The sequence below is a fragment of the Drosophila novamexicana genome, unplaced genomic scaffold (genome assembly GCF_003285875.2).
Source record: "Drosophila novamexicana strain 15010-1031.04,08,12 unplaced genomic scaffold, DnovRS2.1 tig00000387-arrow-pilon, whole genome shotgun sequence".
Classification (NCBI taxonomy): Eukaryota; Metazoa; Arthropoda; class Insecta; order Diptera; family Drosophilidae; genus Drosophila; species Drosophila novamexicana.
In genome coordinates, this window is record NW_020824800.1 from 1,074,528 (window position 1) to 1,082,338 (window position 7,811).

The following is a 7,811-nucleotide window of genomic DNA, read 5'->3' on the forward strand; positions in this document are numbered from 1 at the left end:
TATTAAACGCTTATTAAAGGCAACAATGGGAACATTCGTAGGATAATAGGATAATGTTGATGAATCAATGTATATTCTGCACATTCTTATTAAGCAACATTCTTTAGCAGAGAGAACTCTCTTTAATCATTTTAGTGGATATGTTGCATCTATCCATAACTTAATTCAGGTCGGTTATTATCTAATATGTTCTCAATGTCTGAAACTTATGTATACTATATGTAGGCAAAGACCAACAAGAAGGAATAATCTAAATCTTTTTCTGCCAGAGCAAATGCAGCTTAAGCTTCAGTTAGGATATATACTTGATTTTGATAGCGATTCTTATCGATTGCTCGGAAGCGAGGCAAGTTATCGAAGAGATCAAAAACAGGGGAACCTACTTTCGCAATTTAAATTCTCTAGATCTTACAGGATCTGAGATGGACGCGTTTAAAACCTAGGGACAGACGGGTATGGCCAGATTGGCTATTTAGCAAAAACCCTTCACGACGAAGATTAAATACTCTCTTTTACATGTGTTAGATGTGCTATTACAACAGTTCGTTTTGTTAGGATGATAGTGAAGTTCATAGTTGCTGAATTCGGTTAAGATATCAATCAGAAAAGCTGCAATAAAAACTCAAACGAAATAGAAATGCTATGCTCATAAATTTTCAACTAGCTTTAGAGATTTAGTTGACAACATATTTGGCAGCAAAGATTTTAGCGACCGACAAAATAATTGCTCTATTAGTCGTTTTATGTTTTTATTCCTCTTCCCCAACCCAATGTCTACCATTTGCCTCATTAAAGGCACTTAAAGCCAACCGCAGGACATTACCGGCTGCTGGGAAGAGCGCAATGCAAAGTGCAGCCAACTCTTGTCACTTCCGGCACACACACACACACACACACACTCATACACAAAGCAGACAGCCGCAGTTGCAACAAAAATAATAACAAGAGAAAGCAAATGAAGAGGAAAAAGCATGCACAGTAACTGCAGCGAGATGCCGAAAGCCGCGTTGACATTTTCATTTAAATTATGCACATCACTTGAACTTCCTGGCCGCAGACAATGGCAGACGCAGGACGAGTCAGATGAAGCCGAAGACAGGGCTGCCAAAAGACGCAGATGAGAGCATTGTGCAAGATAAGATTCAGCCGCCTGCCTCCATCTCAGAGATGCTATCCTCTTCCCCAGCATGCCTTCTTATGCCACACACAGTTTTAAGAAACTTTGTGTCAAGGCGCATTTTACAGTTATGGCTGGCGATGTGCAACTTTTGCCATTCGCCCCGGACTCTTTGGGCCCATTGTCCCGAGCCCGTGCAGAGATTCAGTTGCAGAATTCAGATTCCGGTGCCCGCGCGCTGCCGCAGTCGACTAATTAAAACGGAAATCCACAATGGTCCCAGCGGCCCGCCCGTCGCTCGTCCTCTCCCTGACCATGTTCGGCAACTTCCGCTTAAGTAGCAAAGCCAAAGTAAAAGAAAATTTCATGTTTTATGTCTATTTTTTTTGTTTTTCGTTGCCAAAGTTTTTATTATAATTTTTGGACAACGCCAAGCGCTTGTAAGCGGCCGCTAAGCCAGAACAGAAAGAGAAAAAAAAATACAAGTTTGGCGTAAAATTAATAAAAATTACGAGTGTCGAGCGCAAAAACTTTTAACGCGTGCCGCTTTGAATAATTGTCAGGCATCGCCTTCATTTAGATTGCTGCCGGGGACTATAGCGTAGTCCTCGTTAGCAAAAACCTGCCACATTGAGGCTTATCGGTAATTTTTGCGCCCATTGCCAGCCGCTGTTGCATTGTATTCGACGTAATTAGAGACGCGCGTTTTACGGTTATTGTCGTTACGCGTGCGTATCTCTTTTATGCTAAACCGGATGCGCTCGCTCCACCAGGACCCGGAGGACACATTCGCTCGTTTCTGATATGACTAATGTATGCGCATTACGTTTAGCTAAGCAGACCCCTAGCTTCTCTACCCAACCATGCCCCTTCTATAGTCCATGCGGACGTGCAGATAATGACAGCTGCAAAGCCCTGCGGCAGCTGAGCGAAACCTGCCACCAGCCAGGAGGCGTGTCCCCAGCGATGCCAACTGCGGCTGCTGTGCAGCGGAAGAGCGGAAAAGCGCTTTGACCATGCGGTCGGGTTAAATGGAACTAACATTTCCATATATTTTGTGGAGATATTAAACAACAAATTTACACACTGAAAAGCAATTTGCGGCTTTTAAATAGAGGTGTGCAACAAAGATAATAATAATGTTGCTCTATTAAAACGAAAGAGCCTTGAACATTTATTTTGCCGGATACCGAGTTAATAATTACTGCATACACAATCAGAAACCTTCCACATAACATATATGAGCAGAGGCTTCTTAATTGTGCTGATTCTTCAAGTGCAGGGAAAAAAAAAGACGGTGATATTTGGAAGCACAACTTTGAATTAGGAATTTTGTTCTCCATATTTAATAAATCTAGCTCTAAAGCTAGATTTGGATTTATTCACATGCCAATTAAAGAGGAAATATAACATATAACTTTAAATTGTAGCATTGCTTTATATAAACTTTAAACGTCAATTTTCCACACGTTTGCCGCCTGTGGAATATTAAAACAACCATGCGGAAAAACATATTTTACGCAGATATTTAAAAGTCATTTAAAAGCCAGCCCTAACGCTAAGCCTATCTTTTTTATTTGTGCGTCGCGCCAGTCACGCCCAGTAAAGCAATTGCTCTGCATTATACATGCGTGAAACAGGAATGGGTAATACAAAATAGAAGAGAAGATTAATTTAAAAAAAACGAAAAAGAAAGGTTATTTTCGGCACGCCGAAGATCTAATACCCTTGCACACCCAACCTTTCATAATGCTTATAGTGCTTTGCCCGTATCTATGAAGCACAGAAAAATAGTTAATGCCGAGTTTGGTCAAGATATCTTGATAAACAAAATGTTTTTTTATACAAAAACTGAATTTTCGATCGATCATTCCTATGGCAGCTATATGATATAGTGGTCCGATCGGACATGGCTCTATCGGCGCGGCTGTTGATGCTGATCAAGAATATATATAGTTTATGGGGTCGGAGATGTCTCCTTCTATGCGTTACACATTTCACGACTAAATTATAATACCCTCTGCAAGGGTATAAAAACACGTTTTAAAAAGCTTTTATCATCTGAACTATTTTATATGTCTCAGCAAAGTGGGAGATTCGCTAAATAAAGAAAGTAATTGTAGTTCTCATCTAATAGCTGTAGCTTTGTCGGTGGATTCATAAATCTCTGTGAGTCAGGTCGTAAGCCTTCTTAATTTTTTCTAAATAACGAATTGAATATCTTTCAAGCCATTGCTTACAAGAATAATTTAACTGTATTTGTATTAAATGTTCTTTAACATATCGTTTATTTATGTCAACATTTTCTTAAACTGCAAAGCCTAATTTAAAACTGTAGCAAGGATTGAAATAGTTGTCAAAGAACCAAACAATTTGGGATTACAGCAATCCGTTAAATAGTTTAATTTAAGCAGAGCCCGTTAAAGGCCAAGCCATATCTATTCTAATTGCAAATTAAAAGCAAAAAGAGCAGCTGAAATACAAATGCTATTCAAATGTTAATTCGGAGCGAGCCGAATGGCACGCATTCCCTAATTTATATTTTGTGTTTCAACTGTTATTTAACTAATATGAAATGCACTTAGCAAGCAAATTGAAATGGACAGCTCTCGAGATGCAATTGATTTAAGCTAAATTGAAGTAAAATGCACGCAATGCCACAAACAGAGTGCAGAGCAATGAGAAAGCAATTGGCAAACAGTAAAACTGAATTTGATATTCTTAATTAGTTTCTATGGACATGCAACCTGCAACATGATCTTGCAGAAGAGTCCAGTAGTGGCCATTAGATATGCTGAGGCTGTTTGTATCACAGCTGCCACATCATGTGTAAAATTGTTCGCTTCTGTGCGGCAGTCAATAAAAGAAAATGTGCCACAAAATGTTGCCAAGGACCAACAAATAAATTGCCAATTTGCTGTGTAGATGGTTAAAATTTCTACTAGCTTCGACAAAGAAATGTTGCCTTAAATTTACACCAAGGTGAGCAACAAACATACATTTAATAAAGTGTGATATATATGTGTGTGTGTGTGTGGCAAAGTTAGTTCCAGCTGTTGCAGCTGCAGCATCAACAAATTACGCATACGTCACGTGAGGCTGGGAGCTGCGTGCGGGTCAGAAGGCAGTCCCAAGTGAGAAACAAGCAGCTGTCAGCTCTATATAAATAAGCAAAGCTGAAAAGCTGCAGATAGGCAACAGGCAACAGGCGACGGGCACCTGGCAGCATGCAATATGCAACATGCAACATGCAACACGCCACTGCCACTGCCAAAAGCAGCTAAAACTCATCCTGTCTAAAGTTAACTTATGGCATAATTCTTTAAAAGTGCTAGAGCCTGGCATTGGCATAATGAATGAGCAGTCGAATAAGCAACCAGTCAGCAGCTGCCACGCCCACACACTAGCACGTCTGCCCCCAGTCTCCTACCAAAAGTCCTTTCAACTTTGCATACGCATTTGCTTTCCCATTGATTCATAGCGGCTGCTGACAGAGCCATTTGGCGCTGCTCGTGAATGAATGAGTGCATCATCAAGCAGCAGGCAACACGCGGCCAGAACTGGGAAAACTGAATATGCGGATAATTTTTCTCTTGACATCATTGATAAGATAATTTGCCGTGCACATATGTTATTGATGAACATATTCAATTTTACCGGAGTACATTTTGCTTGTGTTTCCTCGATGTCGACACGCAATTTTTGTAATTTAAAACACTTTTTTTTTATAATGACATGTGTGAACCAATTAATCCACTTGTGGATTATACTCAAAATCCACTCCTTTTGGGCGGAAAATGCGGCTCAAAGGTGGTATTTAGCAAGGTTTATTTCGCGTTTTCATACTTAACACTGCGGGACGGAAAACGTTAATTCCAACTTATGCTTCACACAAATCGTTATACATTTTTGTAAAATATAATTGAGACACGTATAGCCCACACTGCTCATATTTATTTTAATATTCCCACGGGCGGGAATATTATTAGATGCGTTGCTTTCATTTAGACTATATAAAAGTGAAATCTAGCTACAGGTTTTATACCCTGTCCACACTCAAAATGGCTAAAAAATGTCCAATTACTTTTCTGGAATTGTACACTTGTCTACAGTCCTGCTTTTGATTGGATATCCACGATGGGCTGAAGGCACAATTCGTGTGCTGCATTTACTATTACTTTGACTTTGTTAAGAGTGGACCAAGGCGTTAATTAGATATTTGATACGGCGCTTAATGGTTTTATATTTTCATTTCATGTCTTTTTCAACATATATGTTAGTGTATACAGCTTTAAATGAATAATTTTGATCCTAAGCAATGTTTTATAAAAGCTACTTTGAACTTTTGTTACATTTAGCTATTTGTTGAAATTGATTATAAGCTGAAATTCATCAGCACAGCTATAAAGGTTTTATCTCGCCGATTATCTAATAGGAGTAGGATGGCTTATCTACTGGAAATACTAGACTGGTTTTATATTGTTGTAGTCTTTTGGTTATTCTACTTTTAAGAACTGGGGTGGGGGCTTCATCATGCGAGAGAGTTGAGACATCATAAAATTTCGAATGATCCAGACAAAAATTTGCCAAATGTTTGTGGAGTTCAGCTATAGATAAAAAATACGAATGCATTTTTTGCTGGATATTGTGTGCCCATGAATTAAAATATCTGCACTGGTAGTCGGACCTACTGTAACCTTGCTGGCAGCTGGATAATTCTATTAAATGCTTTAACCACATTGGACAGGGTCACGTATGGCAGCTGACACGACGACGCCTCTCTGACACTGTGCTGATGCAGCACAAAAAAGTGCAAATAAAATTGAAAATTCAGCGTGCTGGCTGCCAAAATCAACATTCGTCTTCCTCCATCTAAGAGCCAGACGTAGGCCCCGAAGCGACTCGGATGGTTCAGATATGCAGCACACGCAATGCCAAATGTCATGTGCTATATAAAATTGCGGTTGCCTATTTAATGTCACTGCCTAGCACAAGACTACACGCCCTACCCTGCCTGCCTGCCTGCCTGCCAGCCAGTCGAAAGAATTGTCAAGGTGTCAGTAGTCAAGTTAATTTCAGCATGCTGCCTGCTGCCTGCTGCCGCCTTCGGCTGGACGAACTGTGGTTGCGGAGGTTTGCGTCTAACCGCTCAGCTGTAAAAGAGCCAAAAGCCAGCAGTCAGGATATCAGGCAGGACACTAGACTCGACCTCGTGTGTATCCGCAAAATGAGTCTCATTGGAAATGAATGTGCAGCTCTCTCCCCCCCTCTCTCTCACCTTCGCGCACTCCCTTTCTGCTTGTCTGGAGGCATAAAAGCATTTCTGTTTCGGTTTGATGACTGTGGGTGTGTGTGTGTGTGTGTGTGAGAGTGTTAGCTGCATTTGTCCATTCAGGCTTTTAGCAGTTCAGCTTTTGACACTTTTCACACGCGTTCTGTTTGATGGCCCTGACAGACCCCAAAACAAAAATAGAAAAAAAAAAGAAACTCTGCAGTTGGTTAAGCACGAGACCAGAATGGAACTTCATGAATGCGCGCACTCAATATTTATGCAAATTTCTTTTTGCCGCAGAAATTTCCATAATTAAATTCGAAATAAAACAAAATAAAATAGAGAATGAAGGAAAAAGTGTGGTCCTGCCAAAAATGCGCAAAAAAGCTGCAAGAAAATTTGTTGCGGCCGAGAAAAATCACGAAGGCAAATTGTGAGCACAACGAAACTCATGAAGAAGTAATAGAGGAACCTGATTACCCTCGTAGAGAAAACAAAAACTTTGAAAGCACATAAAATCATAAAGATAGAAGTTGTCTATGTTTATCGATATATATTTAACAGAACGAAATAAATGCTTTTGCAATTTAAGAAAGTTTAGTACAATAACAATTACAAAATTGTAGAGTATTTGTAGTCGCATATGTTGCAAGAAACTAGTACAAACGCATATCATATAACAACAGCTGACGCTTTAGGAAGCTGCAAGAGCAGGAGCAGGAGCAGCAGCAGCACCCAAAAGGATGCAAATGCCTTGGGCGGAACTTAGTCAGTTTCCCTACCAACTTAATGTACACGCCGCTTGCCGCTGCCCCCCCTCATCAAGTGCAGGCAACCCACTTGTGTATTTTTTGCCTTTCTGTAGTGCATCAGGAATCACTTGGAGCAGCAGCCACCATAACAATTAAGGAGGCGTGGTTGTGGTGTTGGCATAACTTTGAAAAACTAATTAAGCCAACTTAAGTGCAGCGGCGCCGTTGCCGTCGCCGTCGCTGCCGCCATCCTTTTGGCCTACCAGGCATTTCAATCAAGAGACGCTGCCACAAGAGACGCCCCGAAAAAGTTGAAAGCAGCTGCCAAAAAATGCGAATACTGAGCAGCCAGTTGCTTGGCGGGCGTGGGCTGAAGCAGGGGCAGGGGCATGGCGGCGGGGGCAGGAGCTAGGCGGCGGGGTGTCTGGGCTGTGGGTGTTGATTTAGGTTCACTTTAGCGTAAAATGAATGTCCCACTTCAAATAAAAGTCGCAGGCTGTAAATCACGCAGCACCAAGTGCGAGACCGTCTCTATTTGTGTTTGTGACACTTTGCAGGGCAGCGGAACAACACTTGAATGCGCCGCCTGAAAGTCGCTTGCACTTCAGTGTCAACTCAAGAGGAGAGGAGAGAAAAAGCAGCCGAAGCTGCAGCTGAAGCTGAAGCTGAA